The sequence below is a fragment of the Entelurus aequoreus genome, linkage group LG09 (genome assembly GCF_033978785.1).
Source record: "Entelurus aequoreus isolate RoL-2023_Sb linkage group LG09, RoL_Eaeq_v1.1, whole genome shotgun sequence".
Lineage (NCBI taxonomy): Eukaryota > Metazoa > Chordata > Actinopteri > Syngnathiformes > Syngnathidae > Entelurus > Entelurus aequoreus.
Genome location: NC_084739.1, coordinates 3,562,439 through 3,585,028, shown reverse-complemented (window position 1 = coordinate 3,585,028; position 22,590 = coordinate 3,562,439).

The following is a 22,590-nucleotide window of genomic DNA, read 5'->3' as shown; positions in this document are numbered from 1 at the left end:
ACATGACGGAATGAAAGTGTAAAAAGAAGAATGGCAAGCAGTTCCCATATTTGGCTCCGAGGCAGGAAGTCGCCACATATTGAACCTACCGCATTGACCGCCTCCCACCGCAGCACATCAAACATCAGCGAGGAGGTGGACGGGTGGCGAAGGTGTGGGGGGTGGCGGGTGGAGGTGTGGCGGGTGGCGGTGGTGCGGTTTTCTTGCTGACGCGACAGAAGAGACGCTGCCAGACGTTCACTTCAAAGGTCTTTCATGAGAGAAGCACTTAGCTCCTCCTGCTCGCTAATGGACGTCCGAGACTTTGAGAGGAACTCACAAATACACGTTCAAGTATTTTTGTATTTACTCAGCAATTATTATGATAAACATGATCCAACCCAAAATAATCATTATTAACATATTTGTACAACAACAATATGTAAACATTCAAACGTGTATTGGTAAATTATTATCATATTTGTACAACTTTAACATGTAAACATTAAAACATTTATTTGCAAAATGCTATATATTTATATATATATATATATATATTTATAGAGTAGTGGCATAAAATAATAACATGTGTATGTAGCTTTATAACAGGTATTTATAAAGGAGTACTTTTAGTATACTATGTTTTAAAGTAATGACATATCATTGTGGAGTAATGCCAGTAGTAGCATGTATTTATGCAATAGTAAACAAGTACTTGTTTAATATATAATAATAAGGAGTCTTTTTAAAGTAATGGCATATCTTTGTAAAGTAATGGTGTATATATTTGAGGTAATGACATGTATTTTTACAATAATATTGAGTATTTTTAAAGTAATGGCATACATTTTTTTTTAAAGTAATGGTGGATATTTTTAAGGTAATGGCATGTATTTTTTACATTAATAAAGAGTTTTCTAAAGTAATGGTGTGTATTTTTAAGGTAACAACATGTATTTTTACAATAATATTGAATACATTTTAAAGTAATTGCACACCTTTTTTAAAGTAACGGTGTATATTTTTGAGGTAATGACATGTTTTTTCACAATAATAAAGAGTATTTTTATAAGTAATGATGTGTATTTTTGAGGTAATTTCATGTATTTTTACAATAATATTTAGTTTTTTTTTTTTTTAAGTAATGGCATACATTTTTTTTTAAGTAACGGTGTTTATTTTTGAGGTAACGACATACATTTTTACAATAATAAAGAGTATATTTAAAGTAATAGAATATATATTTAAAGTAATGGTGTATATTTTTGAGGTAATGACATGTATTTTTACAATAATAAAGAGTATTTTTTTAAAGTAATTGGTGTGTATTTTTGAGGTAATGACATGTATTTTTACAATAATAAAGAGTATATTTAAAGTAAAGGTATATATTTTTAAAGTAATGGTGTACATTTTTGAGTTAATGAAATGTATTTTTACAATAATATTGTATATTTTTAAACTAATGGTATATATTTTTGAGGTAATGACATGTATTTTACCAATGATATTGCATATTTTTAAGGTAACGGTATACATTTTTGAGGTAATGACATGTATTGTTATAATAATAAAGAGTATTTTAAAGTAATGTATTGACATATTTTTAAGGTAATGACATGCATTTTTACAATAATATTGAGTATATTTTAAAGTGATGGTATATCTTTTTTTAATGTAATGGTCTATATTTTTAAGGTAATGACATGTATTATTACCATAATAAAGAGTATTTTTAAATTAATGGTATATATTTTTTAAGTGATAGTGTACATTTTTGAGGCAATGACATGCATTTTTTACAATAATAAAGAGTATTTTTTTTAAAGTAATGGTATATATTTTTGAGGTAATGACATGTATTTTTACAATAATGTTGAGTATATTTTAAAGTAATGGCATACATTTTTAAAGTAACGGTGTATATTTTTGAGGTAGTGACATGTATTGTTACAACAATAAAGAGTATTTTCAAAGTAATGGTATATATTTTTAAAGTGATGATACATATTTGAGGTAATGAAAAGTATTGTACAATAATTAGGAGTATTTTTAAAGTAATGGTGTACATTTTTGAGGTAATGACATGTCTTTTTTTTACAATAATAAAGAGTATTTTTTAAAGTAATGGTATATATTTCTAAGGTAATGACATGTATTTTTTTTTTTCAAAAATAAGGAGTATTTTTAAAGTAATGGTGTATATTTTTGAGGTAATGACATGTATTTTTACAATAATAAAGAGTATCTTTAAAGTAATGGTATATATTTTTAAAGTAATGGTATATATGTTTTAAGTAATTATATATATTTTCAAGGCAATGACATGTATTTTTACAATAATATTGAGAATATTTTGAAGTACTGCTATATATTTTTCAAGTAATGGTATATATTTTTGAAGTAATGATATATATTTGAGTTAATGACAAGTATTGTACAATAATAAGGAGTATTTTTTAAAGTAATGGTATATATTTTTAAGGTAATGACATGTATTTTTACAATAATATTGAGAATATTTTAAAGTACGGGTATATATTTTTAAAGTGATGATATATATTTGAGGTAATAACAAGTATTGTACAATAATAAGGAGTATTTTTTAAAGTAATGGTGTATATTTTTGAGGTAATGACTGTATTTTTACAATAATAAAGAGTATCTTTAAAGTAATGGTGTATATTTTTATAGTAATGGTATATATGTTTTAAGTAATTATATATATTTTCAAGGTAATGACATGTATTTTTACAATAATATTGAGTATATTTTAAAATTATGGTATATTTTTTTTAAGTAATGGTATGCATTTTTAAATTAATTATATATTTTTGAGGTAATGACATGTATTTTTACAATAAAAAAGAGTATCTTAAAGTAATGGTATATATTTTTAAAGTAATGGTATATTTTTTAAGTAATTATATATATTTTTAAGGTAATGACATGTTTTTTACAATAATATTGAGTATATTTTAAACTAATGGTATATCTTTTTCAAGTAATGGTATATATTTTTAAAGTGATGATATATATTTGAGGTAATGACAAGTATTGTACAATAATAAGGAGTATTTTTTAAAGTAATGGTGTACATTTTTGAGGTAATGACGTCTTTTTTTTACAATAATAAAGAGAATTTTTAAAGTAATGGTATATATTTTTGAGGTAATGACATGTATTTTACAATAATAAAGAGTATCTTAAAGTAAAGGTATATATTTTTAAAGTAATGGTATATTTTTTAAGTAATGATATATATTTTTAAGGTAAAGACATGTTTTTTACAATAATATTGAGTATATTTTAAAATGATGGTATATTTTTTTCAAGTAATGGTATGCATTTTTAAATTAATTATATATTTTTGAGGTAATGACATGTATTTTACAATAATAAAGAGTATATTTTAAACTAATGGTATATATTTTTGAAGTAATGGTATATATTTTTAAAGTGATGATATATATTTGAGGTAATGACAAGTATTGTACAATAATAATTAGTATTTTTTAAAGTAATGGTGTACATTTTTGAGGTATTGACGTCTTTTTCTTACAATAATAAAGAGCATTTTTAAAGTAATGGTATATAATTTTGAGGTAATGACATGTCTTTTTTCAAAAATAAGGAGTATTAAAGTAATAGTGTATATTTTTACAGTAATGGTGCACATTGTTGAGGTATTTTTACAAAAATGAGTATTTTAAAATGTTTTTCTTCCTGACAAGTTGACTTCTGCATCACTTCATTGCATTCCAAGTCATGTGACCTCCAACTGCATTCTAGAACATTCTAGAACACTGACCTGGAAAGCTAAGATGAAAGCGTGTGCGTGTGTGTGTGTGTGTTTGTGTGTGTGTGTGTGTGTGTGTGTGTGTGTGTGTGTGTGTGTGTGTGTGTGTGTGTGCGTGTGTGTGTGTGTGTGTGTGTGTGTGTGTGTGTGTGTGTGTGTGTGTGTGTGTGTGTGTGTGTGTGTGTGTGTGTGTGTGTGTGTGTGGTGGCGACGAGGGAGGTCAGTAGGGGGGCGAGCGAAGGAGGACAAAGAGAGAGAGCTAAAATGGTATTTCTAATTGAGGATTCCTCTTGAAGTGTGTGGTGGCGAGGTGGGCGGGGCCTGAGGCGACATCAATGCAGCTGACCCCACTTGCACATCCTCTCATCATCCAGCACGCTCCTCATTAGCGCCACTTCCTGTTTGCAAGAACACATCCTGCTCCCAGCGGGGAGCGCCGCCAAAGCCAAAGAAAAAGCCAAAAGGTGCACAGGTCTTGTTTCCTGGTGCGTCGTCATGGCAACAACACCTGGTGTGGCAGGTGCCTACAGGGGGCGGAGCTAAACAGTGCAGCGTGTTGATTGGTGGACAGGACTCGAAGAAACTTTTACTTTTTACTTTCATTCATTCACACACACACACACACACACACACACACACACACACACACACACACACACACACACACGCACACACACACACACACACACACGCACACACACACGCACACACACACACACACACACACACACACACACACACACACACACACACACACGCACGCACACACACACACACACACACACACACACACACACACACACACACACACACACACACACACACGCACGCACACACACACACACACACACACACACACACACACACACACACACACACACACACACACACACACACACACACACACACACACACACACAGGTGTCAGAGTTACTTCCATCAATACCAACAACACATAAAGTGAGACAAGGTCATTATATTCATGTCAGCTTTTTGGTTCTATTAGCACAACATTAGCATTAGCATTATTGTTAGCATGATAACAATAAAGTGCTAACAAATGTTGTTATACACATTAACTGATAGCATGTTTACATCTTTTTATATCGTATGGTATTTCACTGCTTTATTTACACTTTTTACTGGTAATTTAATGCTTTATTTACACTTTTTACTGGTAATTTACTGCTTTATTTACACTTTTTACTGGTAATTTAATGCTTTATTTACACTTTTTACTGGTAATTTAATGCTTTATTTACACTTTTTACTGGTACTTTACTGCTTTATTTACACTTTTTACTGGTAATTTAATGCTTTATTTACACTTTTTACTGGTAATTTACTGCTTTATATACACTTTTTACTGGTAATTTAATGCTTTATTTACACTTTTTACTGGTAATTTAATGCTTTAGCTACACTTTTTACTGGTACTTTACTGCTTTATTTACACTTTTTACTGGTAATTTACTGCTTTATTTACACTTTTCACTGGTAATTTAATGCTTTATTTACACTTTTTACTGGTAATTTAATGCTTTATATACACTTTTTACTGGTAATGTAATGCTTTATTTACACTTTTTACTGGTAATTTAATGCTTTATTTACACTTTTTACTGGTACTTTAATGCTTTATTTACACTTTTTACTGGTAATTTAATGCTTTATTTACACTTTTTACTGGTAATTTAATGCTTTATTGACACTTTTTCACTGGTATTTTACTGCTTTATTTACACTTTTTACTGGTAATTTAATGGTGTATTTACACTTTTTCACTGGTAATTTACTGTTTTATTTACACTTTTTACTGGTAATTTACTGCTTTATTTACACTTTTTTACTGGTAATTTACTGCTTTAGTTACACCTTTTTGCTGGCAATCAACTGCTTTATTTACACCTTTTCACTGGTAATTCACAGCTTTATTTACACTTTTTACTGGTAATTTAATGCTTTATTTACACTTTTTTACTGGTAATTTACTGCTTTAGTTACACCTTTTTACTGGCAATCAATTCCTTTATTTACACCTTTTCACTGGTAATTTACTGCTTTATTTACACTTTTTACTGGTAATTTACTGCTTTATTTACACTTTTTACTGGTAATTTACTACTTTATTTACTTATTTTTACTGGTAATTTACTACTTTATTTACATATTTTTACTCGTAATTTACTACTTTATTTACACCTTTTTACTGGCAATGTAATGCTTTATATACACCTTTTTAATTTACTACTTTATTTACACATTTTTTACTGGTAATTTAATGCTTTATTTACACCTTTTTACTGGCAATGTAATGTTTTATATACACCTTTTTAATTTACTACTTTATTTACACATTTTTTACTGGTAATTTAATGCTTTATTTACACCTTTTTACTGGCAATGTAATGCTTTATATACACCTTTTTAATTTACTACTTAATTTACACATTTTTTACTGGTAATTTAATGCTTTATTTACACCTTTTTACTGGCAATGTAATGCTTTATATACACTTTTTTTTACTGGTAATTTACTACTTTATTTACACCTTTTTACTGGTAATTTACTGCTTTTTGTACACCTTTTTACTGGTAACTTACTGCTTTATTTACACTTTTTACTGATAATTTACTGCTTTATTTCCACCTTTTTACTGGTAATTTACTGCTTTATTTACACTTTTTACTGATAATTTACTGAGTTATTTACACTTTTTTCTGGTAATTTACTGCTGTATTTACACCTTTTTACTGGTAATTTACTACTTTATTTACACCTTTTTACTGGTAACTTACTGCTTTATTTACACTTTTTACTGATAATTTACTGCTTTATTTCCACCTTTTTAATGGTAATTTACTGCTTTATTTACACTTTTTTCTGGTAATTTACTGCTTTATTTACTCCTTTTTACTGTTTCCTGCTTTATTTACACTTTTTACTGGCAAGTTACTGCTGTATTTACACCTTTTTACTTGTAATTTACTGCTTCAGTAACACTTTATTTACACATTTTTACTGGTAATTTAATGCTTTATTTACACCTTTTTACTGGCAATGTAATGCTTTACATACACTTTTTTACTGGTAATTTACTACTTTATTTACACCTTTTTACTGGTAATTTACTGCTTTATGTACACCTTTTTACTGGTAATTTACTACTTCATTTAGACTTTTTTACGGGTAATTTACTGCTTCATTTACACCTTTTTACTGGTAAATTACGGCTTTATTTACGTTTTTACTGGTAATTTACTGCTTTATTTACACTTTTTATTGGTAATTTACTGCTTTATTAAACCTTTTCACTGGTAATGTACTGCTTTATTTACACTTTTTATTGGTAATTTATTGCTCTATTTACACCTTTTCACTGGTAATGTATTGCTTTATTTCCAACTTTTCACTGGTAATTTACTGCTTTATTTGCACCTTTGTACTGTTTACTGCTTTATTTACCATTTTTTTACAGGTAATTTACTGCTTTTAATTCCTCAGTGGTTGCTGGTTAATTCCTGTTTTAATCAGAGTTGATTGATGTTTTTTCCAGGTTATCTTGAACAAAAGTTGTGTGACGATGTCATCATTGTACGTGTGATAATGATGATGTCATCATTATAGGTGTGATAGTGATGACATCATCATTATAGGTGTGATAATGATGATGTCATCATTATAGGTGTGATAGTGATGATGTCATCATTATAGGTGTGGTGATACTAACCTTACACACTCGCCTTCTTAGAAATACCTCAATTGTGAGGACACGCCTCCTTGACAAGTTGGATCCTCATTCTCAGGATGCACACACACACACACACACACACACACACACACACACACACACACACACACACACACACACACACACACACACACACACACACACACACACACACACACACACACACACACGCACACACACACACACACACGCACACACACACACACACACACACACACACACACACGCACACACACACACACACACGCACACACACACACTCACACACACAAACACACACGCACACACACACACACACACACACACACACACACAATCACACACACAAACACACACGCACACACACGCACACACACACACACACACACACGCACACACACACACACACACACACACACACACACGCACACACACACACACACACACAGCATGACGTGTAGTGTATCAAAGTGTGAAAGATGGAGGTGAGAGGAAATGAAGGTTGTTGAAGACATCAAATTGGACACAACAATTTATTGCACAGTGGGAGTGGGCATGTGGAGGTGTGGGTGGGCATGTGGAGGTGTGGGTGGGCATGTGGAGGTGTGGGTGGGCATGTGGAGGTGTGGGCATTCATCAATTAACCTACCATCCTGTCAGTCATTAACCAATCAATCTATCAATCATTTAACCTATCAACCTGTCAATCATTTCACTTATCAACTTGTTAATCAAATAACCTATCAACTGGTTGATCAATTAACCTACCAACTTGTCAATCAATTAACCTATCAACCTGCCAATCACTTAACCAATCATCCTGTCAATCAATGAACCTATCAACCTGTCAATCACTTAACCTATCAACATGTCAATCAATTATCCTATCAACCTGTCAATAAATGAACCTATCAACACGTCAGTCATTAACCAATTTATCTGTCAATCAATTAACCTGTCAATCAATTAACCTATCAACCTGTCAGTCATTAACCAACCATCGTGTCAGTCATTATCCTATCATCTGGTCAATCAATTAACCTGTCAACCTGTCAATCAATTAACCTATCAACCTGTCAGTCATTAACCAATCAAACTGTCAATCATTAACCAATCATCCTATAATCATATATATATATATATATATATATATATATATATATATATATATATATATATATATATATATATATATATATATATATATATATATATATATATATATATATATATATATATGTATATATATATATATATATATATATATATATACATATATATATATATATATATATATATATATATATATATATATATATATATATATATATATATATATATATATATATATATATATATATATATATGATTATATATATATATATAAATGTATACATATATATATATATATATATGTATATATATATATATATATATATATATATATATATATATATATATATATATATATATATATATATATATATATATATATATATATATATATATATATATATATATATATATATCCCCTGTCCCTTGCGAGGGGGAGTTGCATAGGTCCGGTGGCCATGGATGAAGTGCTGGCTGTCCAGAGCCGGGACCCCGGGTGGACCACTAGCCTGTGCATCGGTTGGGGACATCTCTGCGCTGCTGACCCGTCTCCGCTCGGGATGGTTTCCTGTTGGCCCCGCTGTGGACTGGACTCCCGCTGATGTGTTGGATCCACTGTGGACTGGACTTTCACAATGTTATGTCAGACCCACTCGACATCCGTTGCTTTCGGTCTCCCCTAGAGGGGGGGGGGGGGGTTACCCACATATGCGGTCCTCTCCAAGGTTTCTCATAGTCATTCACCGACGTCCCACTGGGGTGAGTTTTTCCTTGCCCGTATGTGGGCTCTGTACCGAGGATGTCGTTGTGGCTTGTGCAGCCCTTTGAGACACTTGTGATTTAGGGCTATATAAATAAACATTGATTGATTGATTGATTATAGGATGATTGTCTTTCTAACCAGCACACAACTTTACCTTCACTAACTTTACTAGTTTTACTATCTTAACTATTTTTTTACTAACAATACTAACTTAACTAATTTTACTAACTTTACTCATTTTACTGACTTTTACTATCAATCAATCAATCAGTCAAACAATAATAACTGAACTACTTTTACTAACTTTAACTTTAACTAATGGTATTACTTTGACCATTATTATTAACTTTAATAATAATAATGATGATCAATAATTTGTTCGAAACCGGTTCTCCCAGTTGTTCGATAAGAAAAGAACCGATTCCACGGACTCAAATCCCTTTTTGAGAACCGGTTCCCGTTATCAAGGCCACTATAGTAAAGAAAAAGAGTTGGTTCTTTATTCAAATCCCTGGGAACGAATCCCGTCCCACAAGAAATGCCCTGTGGGACATCACACAAGCAGCAAAAATAATGGACCGGAAAAAAGGCCTCAAGGCATGGCTATTCACCTATAGTGATCACAGAGACAGGTTGTTTGTGTTACTGTATATATTTGTTTTTCTGAAAAATCCCACTTAATATACTTTGGGTAACAACAGTCAATATTTATTTATTTTATTTTTTTAGGGGGGTAACAGTCAATATTTATTTATTTATTTTATTTTATTTTTTTCTTATAAAATAAAAGTGAGCTTTTGTTAAACCAAATATTGTTTTTTTTTCCATATACAACAACCTATCTGGTTTCGATAAGAGAATCGATAAGGAATCGGTTCGATAAGAGGATTCGATAATAGGCTCGAACTCGATAATTTCTTATCAAACATCATCCCTATAAATAATAATACAAATAATAATAGTAATACTAATAATAATAGTAGTAATAATAATACAAATAATAATAACAATGATACTAATACTAATGGTAATTTTATATGTATATATACATATATATATATATATTAATATATAATTTACTCTATTTATCGCAGAGTATTTTTCCTGAAAGCAAAAGAAGGTTGTACAATGTCAATATGATGAAAGGTCAAAATTAGTTCATGTTTTATTTTGCGTCCCTTGGCGGACAAAGTGTGTTTATGCAAATGAGACATCATTAACTAATGAATCTTTGAAACAGGAAGTGATGGATCGATTCTCACTGAGCTCATCAGACACTCGATACCCCAAAGTCTTGTCTGAGACCCCCGAGTGGACCACGTCCTCGCCCTCAGTCTGCTCCAGACAGGAAGTGCTGCTCACCATGGCTCATATATATTTATATATATATATATATATATATATATATATATATATATATATATATATATATATATATATATATATATATATATATATATATATATATATATATATATATATATATATATATATATATATATATATATATATATATATATATATAAAATGTCCTGAGGATTGAGGTAAACCCCTCATGAAACAGGCCTGTAGAGATGAAATAGTCTTGTGCTTTTTCCCCACACATACATATATATATATATATATATATATATATATATATATATATATATATATATATATATATATATATATATATGTATTGAAGTAAATATAAACATGTGTTTTAATGTTGTATGTGTAAAACCAAACATAAACAACATATGTTTTATTGTTGTACAGTATATACTAAACATAAACATGTGTTTTAATGTTGTATATATTAACCAAAACATAAAAATGTGTTTTAATGTTGTATATATTAAACACAACTTATTTTAATGTTGTAGATATTAAACAAAACAAACATGTTTATGATGTATATATTAAACATGTGTTTTAATGTTGTATGAATGAAACAAAACAAACATTTGTTTCAATGTTGTAAATTTGAACATGCAACATGTGTTTTAATGTTGTATATACGAAACAAAACAAACATTTGTATGATGTATATGTTAGACAGCATGTGTTTTAATGTTGTATATATTAAACAAAACACATGTTTATGATGTATGTATTAAACATGTGTTTTAATGTTGTATATATTAAACAAAACACATTTTTATGATGTATATATTAAACATGTGTTTTAATGTTGTATATATTAAACAAAACACATTTTTATGATGTATATATTAAACATGTGTTTTAATGCTGTATATATTAAACAACATAAAAATCATGTGTTTTTTTTGTTGTTTTTTTGTTTTTGTCATAAAGAAATACAATCATGTGTGCTTACGGACTGTATCCCTGCAGACTGTATTGATATATATTTATATATAATGTATATATTTTGTTTTTTATGTTGATTTAATTTAAAAAAAAAATAAAAAATTAATAAATAAATTATTTCTTGTGCGGCCCGGTACCTATCGGTCCACGGACCACTGTGTTAAACAACATGTGTTTTAATGTTGTATATATTAAACAAAACAAACATGTTTTATTGTTGTATATATGAATCAAAACGTGTTTTTAATGTTGTAGATATTAACCAAAACAATAAACATGTGTTTTAATGTTGTACATATTAAACAAAACAACATTTGTTATGATGTATGTATTAAACATGTGTTTTAATGTTGTATAAATTAAGCAACATATAAAAAATCATGTGTTTTAATGTTGTATAAATTAAACAAAACAAACATTTGTTTCAATGTTGTAAATTTTAACATACTACATGCGTTTTAATGTTGTATATATTAAACAAAACACATTTTTTATGATGTATATATTAAACATGTGTTTTAATATTGTATAAATTAAACAACATATAAAAATAATGTGTTTTAATGTTGTATAAATTAAACAACATATAAAAATCATGTGTTTTAAATAATGTATACAATAAACAACACAAATATTTTTATGATGTATGTATTAAACAACATGTGTTTTAATGTTGTATATATTAAACAAAACACAGTTTTTATGATGTATATATTAAACATGTGTTTTAATATTGTATAAATTAAGCAACATATAAAAAATCATGTGTTTTAATGTTGTATAAATTAAACAAAACAAACATTTGTTTCAATGTTGTAAATTTTAACATGCAACATGCGTTTTAATGTTGTATATATTAAACAAAACACATTTTTTATGATGTATATATTAAACATGTGTTTTAATGTTGTATAAATTAAACAACATATAAAAATCATGTGTTTTAAATAATGTATATAATAAACAACAGAAATATTTGTATGATGTATGTATTAAACAACATGTGTTTTAATGTTGTATATGTAAAACAAAACACCAATTTTTATTTTTATTGTAAATGGTGTATCTAGTTGTGTAATGAGTTGTGTAATGACTTGTGTATTGCGTTGTGTATTGAGTTGTGTATTTAGTTGTGTATTTAGTTGTGTAATAAGTTGTGTATTGAGTTGTGTATTTAGTTGTGTTGTGTATTTAATTGTGTAATTAGTTGTGTATTGAGTTGTGTTGTGTAATGAGTTGTGTCTTTAGTTGTGTGTTTAGTTGTGCATGTTGCTGCCACAGGTGATATATCTTGTGAGGCCGATGCTGATCCACATCACCACACATCCTCATCACCACACATCCTCATCACCACACATCCACATCACCACACATCCTCATCACCACACATCCACATCACCACACATCCACATCACCACACATCCTCCACAATCTGCGAGGAAATACGCCACATTAAAAGTCTGCATATGAAAGTGATTGATTGTGTACTTGCAGCAGTGATTGATTGTGTACTTGCAGCAGCGTTATGAAGATGGCAGACTGCCGTGAATCACTCTCAAGGTGGGGGGTGGGGGGGGGGGTCATCAACTTTACAGCATAACCTAACGCTTTATGGCAAACACCTGGATTTATGTCCACACTGCAGCCTGACTACTGTATTGCATTACACACTACTGTAATGTATCTTTCACACTCTACACAGTACTGCAACTACACACTACTGTAATGTATCTTTCACACTCTACACAGTACTGCAACTACACACTACTGTAATGTATCTTTCACACTCTACACAGTACTGCAACTACACACTACTGTAATGTATCTTTCACAGTCTACACAAGGCTCCTGAAAGAAGTAGGGATCAGAGGACAGGCCCAACGCAAGGCTATTAAAGAACTTTCCACCGCAGCAGAACGGAGCAGTCACTGGCTGTGGCTGAAGCGCAGGGATGCAGCATGGGCTGCCAAATAACCACGTGGTGCCACCATGCGACACACACCCAGGTCTGATCAGCCGGTGGTGGGCCAACCTCGGCAGAGGGTGTCTTGTGATAAATGGCCGAAACGCCCAATGACGTCGGGGAACACAACTGAAGATGTGTTGTACTGGTGGCACCACGTGATTAGTGCCAAACTCCACCCCACCCAAGAGGACATCTCCAACCCCATTTAATTGTTATGCTGAATATTTAGGGATCTTTAACAACTAGTCCTATTAAGAATCCTGATGTCTGGTGTCAAAACCAGTGACCGCTGCGAAAGGGCAGCTGACAACCTGGGAAAGACCTGGTGACGGCCTGAAGAGACTGCTGACAGGTGGGAACAGACCCCAACGGGGCTGGCACGGGTTAGCTACCCTTGCTAGCAGGACCCTTTCACTACACAGTGACCTGGATCCACCCAACAATTGCTCCGAAAAATTCATAAGGAAAAATACCCCTAGAGTCTGCGAGAGCGGGGGCGGAAGATGACTCACCGGTAGACCACACGGTAACAGACCCTGGAACGGAAACGACAACGAGTCAAATGATCAGCACGATAGTTAATGGAGTAACAGCACTGGCAGGACACAGGCTGCAAAGCTGCATCTGTGGCTGGAAAAAGTTTACATCAGAGAAGGGTCTCAAGATCCACCAGGGCAAGAAAAAGTGTCTGAGAGAGCTTAGCGAGGGGCCTCGCATTGACCACTACTTCCTCAGAGGTAGGGCAAATCAGTCGAGTGAAGCCTAGCGGCAGGATAGTCACCACAGTCCACAGGGTATCACAACCCCAGACGAAGCTCAATCAGGCACAGATCCAACCACAAACGTGAGTCAAGAGCCCACTCAACCACAGACAGCAGTGGAGAGGAAGATGAATGGACGGAAGCCTCAAATCTTGTGGCCTAAATCCTGCCAGAAAAAGGAGTGGGAAACCACAGACACAGACCTTGTCCATCTTTTAGAAGGTCTGAAAGGGTGTGTGGAAAAAAAGCTGGACAAGATTGGAGAGATTATTTACAGCTATGGAGCGGAGAGATTTGGGGTGAAAAGTAAGAACTTTAAGACACAGACGGAACCGTCAGCCCCTCTCATGTCCAGGAGACAACAAGAGATCGAAAGACTTGTGAAAGAAAGAAGGGGCCTGCGAAAGCAGTGGAAAAAAGCCACAGAATTGGAAAGGAAAGGACTTGAAGCACTACAGGGCGACATCAAGCAGCGACTTGCAACACTGCGAAGAGCAGAATGCCTGAGAAAGCAACATAAAAAGAAAGAGCGAACGAGGACTGCCTTCTACAGAGATCCGTACAAGTTCGTGAAAGACCTCTTTGTCAAGGAGAAAACTGGAATCCTCAAAGTACCCATAAAGGAACTAGAGGAGCACCTGAGGAAGACCTACTCTGACAGCCAGAGGCATGTGCCAGCCAGCATTCCAGATGACATGCCACCAATCGAACCACCTGAGCACCAGTTTGAAACGAGGCCCCCCACATGGAGAGAAGTTGAGAGCACTGTAAAGCGGGCAAGAACAGCTTCAGCCCCTGGACCCAACGGCGTCCCATATAGGCTCTATAAGAACACTCCAGGCGTCTTGAAGTACCTCTGGAAGCTAATGAAAGTGGTGTGGGAAAAAGGAATTATACCAAAGGCATAGCGAAGAGCAGGGGGGATCCTGATTCCCAAAGAGAAGAATTCCTCAACCATCGACCAGTTCCGCCAGATCAGTCTTCTGAATGTGGAAGGAAAAATATTCTTCAGTGTTGTGGCCAACAGGCTCTCAGTATTCTTGCTGAAGAACAACTATGTTGACACCTCAGTGCAGAAGGCAGGGATAGGTGGTTTCTCAGGATGCCTGGAACACACAAATGTCATCTGGAACCAGATACAGACGGCCAAGAAGGACAAGAAAGACCTGCATGGGGTTTTCTTAGATCTTGCCAATGCCTTCTGGTCAGTGCCTCATGAAATCCTATGGACAGCGTTCAACTTCTTCCAGGTCCCTGAGGGTATCACAAGGATGGTCAAAGCCTACTTCCAGGACCTCCAGTTCTGCGTCACAGCACAGGCCAGTACAACTGCCTGGCAGCACCTCGAGATAGGCATAATGGCAGGCTGCACCATCTCTCCACTGGCATTTACCATGGCAATGGAGCTCATTATTCGAGCATCCCGATGGGTGGTTGGAGGGGAGCGGTTAAAGAGCGGGCTGCGTCTTCCTCCAATAAGGACGTACATGGACGACATGACAACAATAACAACAACAAATGCATGCACCAAACGCCTGCTGGATAAACTCCAAGGAAACATCAATTGGGCACGAATGGAGGTTAAACCAAGCAAATCCCGCAGTATCTCCATCATCAAGAGCCGGCTCACCAATGAGAGGTTCCACATCAACAACGAGCCAATACCAACAGTTCTAGAAAAGCCTATCAAAAGCCTTGGCCGCTGGTATAGCGCAGAACTCAAAGACTCCAAGCAGGTGGACCAACTCAGGCAGGATATAATCAGTGGCCTCAATCAGATCAATAACACCGCTCTCCCTGGGAATCTGAAACTGTGGTGCTTTCAGTTTGGGCTGCTGCCCCGTCTCATGTGGCCAATTTCCATCTATGAGGTCGCTCTATCCCATGCCAATCGGCTGGAGAGGCTGGTGAATGCACAAGTGAGGAAATGGCTTGGACTGCCGAGATGTCTTAGCAGCGTAGGCCTGTATGGCAACGGAGCCCTCTCCCTACCGATCTCAAGCGTGGTGGAGGAGTACAAATGTGCCAAATCAAGGCTGGAAATGACTCTCACAGAATCCCGGGATCCATTCGTCAGAGGTGCTGCTCCAACCCTAGCGACAGGGAGGAAATGGAATCCATCTGCAGCAGTCGCAGTGGCAAAGACTGCCCTCAGACACCGGGATATAGTGGGGCATGTCCAATATGGCAGAGGGGGCCTTGGTTTAGAAGAAACAACACCCACGTGGCAAAAGGCAACTGCAACCGAACGGCGGCACATGATTGTGGAGGAAGTGCGCCACCAGGAGGAAGCAGCCAGGTGTGCCAAGGCAGTCTCCCAAGCTCAGCAGGGCCGCTGGATGAGGTGGGAGGGCGTGGAGAGGAGAAAAATCACATGGAACGAAATATGGAGCATGGAGTCTAATAGACTAAGGTTCATCATTAGAGCCACATATGATGTCCTGCCCTCTCCAACCAACCTACATCTCTGGTATGGAGAGGACCCAGCCTGTCTCCAGTGTACAGCCCCAGCAACCCTCAAACACATCTTGGTAGGTTGCAAGACCAGTCTGACTCAAGGGAGATACACCTGGCGCCACAACCAGGTACTGAAGTGCTTGGCTGCCGAACTTGAGAATAAGAGAATGGTCACCAATGCCATGCCTCTAAATGCTCAGGCAACCTTCCCACGCAAAACAACTTTCATCCGGGAAGGAGAGAAACGGCGGACCAAGCCATCACTTCCAGATTTAGGCCCACTGAACGCAGCCCGAGATTGGGAAATGCGGGTAGACCTCAGCCAGAGGCTTATCTTCCCACCCGAAATTGCAGCAACCAGCCTGCGCCCAGACCTGGTCCTCTGGTCCATGTCCTGCCACCGTGTCTTCATCGTTGAGCTAACGGTCCCATGGGAGGACGCCATCGATGAAGCATTCGAGCGGAAGAGGCTGCGATATGTCAACTTGGCAGCTGAGGCAGAGGCACGGGGCTGGAACGTGAAGGTGTGGCCAGTGGAGGTGGGCTGTAGAGGCTTTGTAGCCAGTTCCACCACAAGGCTCCTGAAAGAAGTAGGAATCAGAGGACAGGCCCAACGCAAGGCTATTAAAGAACTTTCCACCGCAGCAGAACGGAGCAGTCACTGGCTGTGGCTGAAGCGCAGGGATGCAGCATGGGCTGCCAAATAACCACGTGGTGCCACCATGCGACACACACCCAGGTCTGATTAGCCGGTGGTGGGCCAACCTCGGCAGAGGGTGTCTTGTGATAAATGGCCGAAACGCCCAATGACGTCGGGGAACACAACTGAAGATGTGTTGTACTGGTGGCACCACGTGATTAGTGCCAAACTCCACCCCACCCAAGAGGACATCTCCAACCCCATTTAATTGTTATGCTGAATATTTAGGGATCTTTAACAACTAGTCCTATTAAGAATCCAACTACACAGTACTGTAATGTATCTTTCACACTCTACACAGTACTGCAACTACACAGTACTGTAATGTATCTTTCACACTCTACACAGTACTGCAACTACACACTACTGTAATGTATCTTTCACACTCTACACAATACTGCAACTACACACTACTGTAATGTATCTTTCACACTCTACACAGTACTGCAACTACACACTACTGTAATGTATCTTTCACACTCTACACAGTACTGCAACTACACACTACTGTAATGTATCTTTCACACTCTACACAGTACTGCAACTACACACTACTGTAATGTATCTTTCACACTCTACACAGTACTGCAACTACACACTACTGTAATGTATCTTTCACACTCTACACAGTACTGCAACTACACAGTATTGCAACTATAAAGTACTCTCATTATTGAACTGTATCTTATACACTCTGAAGCCATTCCAACTATCAAGGGGGTCATACAATACTTCAACTATACAGTATTTCAAGGATAAACCTCTCCAGGTATAAAGTACTGCAATCATGATCCATGATACAATAATCCAAGATAACATGATCCATGATACAATAATCCTAGGTAACATGATCCAAGATAACATGATCCAAGATAACAAGATCCAAGATAACATGATCCAAATAACATGATCTAAGATAACATGATCCAAGATAACATGATCCAAGATAACAAGATCCAAGATAACATGATCCAAGATAACAAGATCCAAGATAACAAGATCCAAGATAACATGATCCAAGATGACATGATCCAAGATAGCAAGATCCAAAATAACATGATCCAAGATAACATGATCCAAGATAACAAGATCCAAGATAACATGATCCAAGATAACATGATCCAAGATAACAAGATCCAAGATAACATGATCCTAGATAACATGATCCAAGATAACATGATCCAAGATAACATGATCCAAGATAACAAGATCCAAGATAACATGATCCAAGATAACATGATCCAAGATAACAAGATCCAAGATAACACGATCCAAGATAACATGATCCAAGATAACAAGATCCAAGATAACATGATCCATGATACAATAATCCTAGATAACATGATCCAAGATAACATGATCCAAGATAACATGATCCTAGATAACATGATCCAAGATAACATGATCCAAGATAACATGATCCAAGATAACATGATCCAAGATAACAAGATCCAAGATAACATGATCTAAGATAACATGATCCAAGATAACATGATCCAAGATAACAAGATCCAAGATAACATGATCCAAGATAACATGATCCAAGATAACATGATCCAAGATAACAAGATCCAAGATAACATGATCCAAGATAACATGATCCAAGATAACAAGATCCAAAATAACATGATCCAAGATAACATGATCCAAGATAACATGATCCAAGATAACAAGATCCAAGATAACATGATCCAAGATAACATGATCCAAGATAACAAGATCCAAGATAACATGATCCTAGATAACATGATCCAAGATAACATGATCCAAGATAACATGATCCAAGATAACAAGATCCAAGATAACATGATCCAAGATAACATGATCCAAGATAACAAGATCCAAGATAACATGATCCAAGATAACATGATCCAAGATAACATGATCCAAGATAACAAGATCCAAGATAACATGATCCAAGATAACAAGATCCAAGATAACATGATCCATGATACAATAATCCTAGATAACATGATCCAAGATAACATGATCCAAGATAACATGATCCTAGATAACATGATCCAAGATAACATGATCCAAGATAACATGATCCAAGATAACATGATGCAGGTTCCCTGTGTGAAGAGCACAACAGTGAGAAGATGTGTTGTGGTTGCAGTGATGTCCTCAGCAGGTGTTGTTTTGTTGCCATGGAGACCACAGCAGGTGTTGCCTGGGCTGACGGGGCCAATTTGGGCGGCTGGTGTTGCACATGAAGAAGGCGTGTAAACACACTTAATGGCGGCATCACTGCGTGCTCACACAGATGTGGAGTCGTTAAGTTAACTATCGCCATCAGCGGGAATATTCCATCCACCTTCTTGTCCGCGGGAAGTGCTGGCGGTCACATGACCTCCCGAGTCTTCTAGAAGGAGTACACACACACACACGTACTTGCTATTCACGCAGCGTCTCCCCGCACGTCCTCGTCTAATTGCTACGTGCAAAGCATGAAGGCGGCCAATCAGGTGACGTCACATGACTCTCTACTTCCTGTCTACTTCCTGGCCTTCCTGTTGCCCAGCCTACATGGCACACACACACACACACACACACACACACACACACACACACACACACACACACACACACACACACACACACACACACACACACACACACACACACACACACACACACACACAGACACACACACACACACACACACACATGTCTTGCCTACTTTGTGTGTGTGTGTGTGTGTGTGTGTGTGTGTGTGTGTGTGTGTGTGTGTGTGTGTGTGTGTGTGTGTGTGTGTGTGTGTGTGTGTGTGTGTGTGTGTGTGTGTGTGTGAGTGTGTGTGTGTGTGTGTGTGTGTGTGTGTGTGTGGACCCACGTTTGGTTAGTAGGTTGTGAGATGTTAGAATAACGATGTATATATTATCACACTAACTTTAGTATGCTTAAAGTCAAAGTCAAGTCAAAGTCAAAGTCAGCTTTATTGTCAAACAACTGTTTGTACAGGACATACAGGTGGACGAAATTGCGTTCCTCTCACATCCACGGTGTCTATAAATATAAAGTGTAAAATAAAAATAAAAAAGACAACAATTTAAACAGTCGCATGAGGGGGGGGGGAAATATACAGGGGAAGAAGATATTACCAGAATATCTATAATATCTATCTAAGTATTCAGATGGGAGTGCAAAGTGCAATGTAAACAGTGTAAACAGTTAAAACAGTTAGCAGCATTTTGAGTCCGGAGTAAAGTGGCTAAGTGATAGATGGTGTGTGTGTGTGTGTGTGTGTGTGTGTGTGTGTGTGTGTGTGTGTGTGTGAGTGGGGGGGGGGGGGGGGGGGGGGGTGTAGTGTCTCAGTTCACAGTTCAGTTCAGATCAGATTGCAGGGCAGAGTGAGAAGGGGGGGGGGGGGGGGGCCGGGAGAGAGTTCAGCTTCCTGACAGCCTGATGGATGAAGCTGTCTCTCAGCCTACAGCTTCGAGCTCGGAGGCTTCTCAGTCGTCTGCCGGATGGCAGCAGTCTGAAGAAGCCGTGTGAGGGGTGTGTGATGTCGCCTGCCACGCGGAGTGCTTTGCGTGACAGGCGTGTGTTGTAAAAGTCCGTTGCTTTAGTTATTAGCTATTGTGCTCAAGTTAGACTTTTCTAATCTATGCAAGGACAAAACTTCTCGTCTGAGGGGCGGCCTCAGCCACAGATGTTATCTTTGTTTGAGCCCGCTAACAGCCGAGGACTTCAAGGACCTCGACGAAGATAAGATGAAAACACGCAGACGAAGCGAGGGACGAGGCGGAATCACCAGGCCCCCCAGCACATTCCGTCACGTATTGTGCGTCCTGGATCTGCTTTGCATAATATATGTGACCACTCCTTTTAGAGGCGGCCTTAGTGTTGTTGACTGTGGAACTCCTGAATAAATAGAGGGACACAGGAGCTGAACCTTAGAGCGTAGGGCGAGACTGTGACCAAGGGTGCAGCTCCATGCGTTCTCCTCATGAGCTAAATTGAACTCTGTCTCTGCATGGTTCCTTGCTTCCTGTCAGATTAATACATACTTGCCAACCCTCCCGTTTTTAGCGGGAAACTCCCGGTATTCAGCGCCTCTCCCGATAACCTCCCGGCAGAAATGTTCTCCCGATAAACTCCCGGTATTCAGCCGGAGCTGGAGGCCACGCCCCCACCAGCTCAATGCGGACCTGAGTGGAGACAGCCTGTTCTCACGTCCGCTTTCCCACGATATAAACAGCTTGCCTGCCCAATGACGTCATAACTGTAGAATGATCGAGGGCGAGTTCTTGGTTTCTTATGTGGGTTTATTGTTAGGCAGTTTCATTAACCTCCTCCCAGCGCGGTAACAACACACAACAACAGCAGTCACGTTTAGTCTACCGTAAAGCAGTTTGTCTGCCGTAAACAGCAATGTTGTGACACTCTTAAACAGGACAATACTGCCATCTATTGGATAGCCTCCAGAACACTGAAATTCAAGTATTTCTTTTATTTATATGTATAATAAAATAAATATATATATATATATATATATAGCTAGAATTCACTGAAAGTCAAGTATTTCATACATATGTGTATATATATATATATATATATATATATATATATATATATATATATATATATATTTTTTTTTTTTATGAAATACTTGAATTGGCGAATTCTAGCTTAAATATATTCCCCTCTTAACCACGCTTAACCAACCTCTTAACCACACATTAATAGATGTCATCAGTGTTTGAACCTGACAGAGGCCCCCCTTTCCACTATAGCTAGAATGATGAAAACATATATATCTAGCACTAGATGGGAGTAGAGATTTGCAACCTCACTTCAGAATGCAAAACACACAAAGTAAAAAAAGTTCTTGTTACATTTCACCTGTTTGCTCTTTTATACCACTTTTTATGTTTTTTATTTTTTTTAATCGTATTTTTAGAATGTGCCGCGGGGCCGTTAAAAAATTACCTGCGGGCCGCAAATGGCCCCCGGGGCCTCACTTTGGACACAATGTTGTGACACTCTTAAACAGGACAAT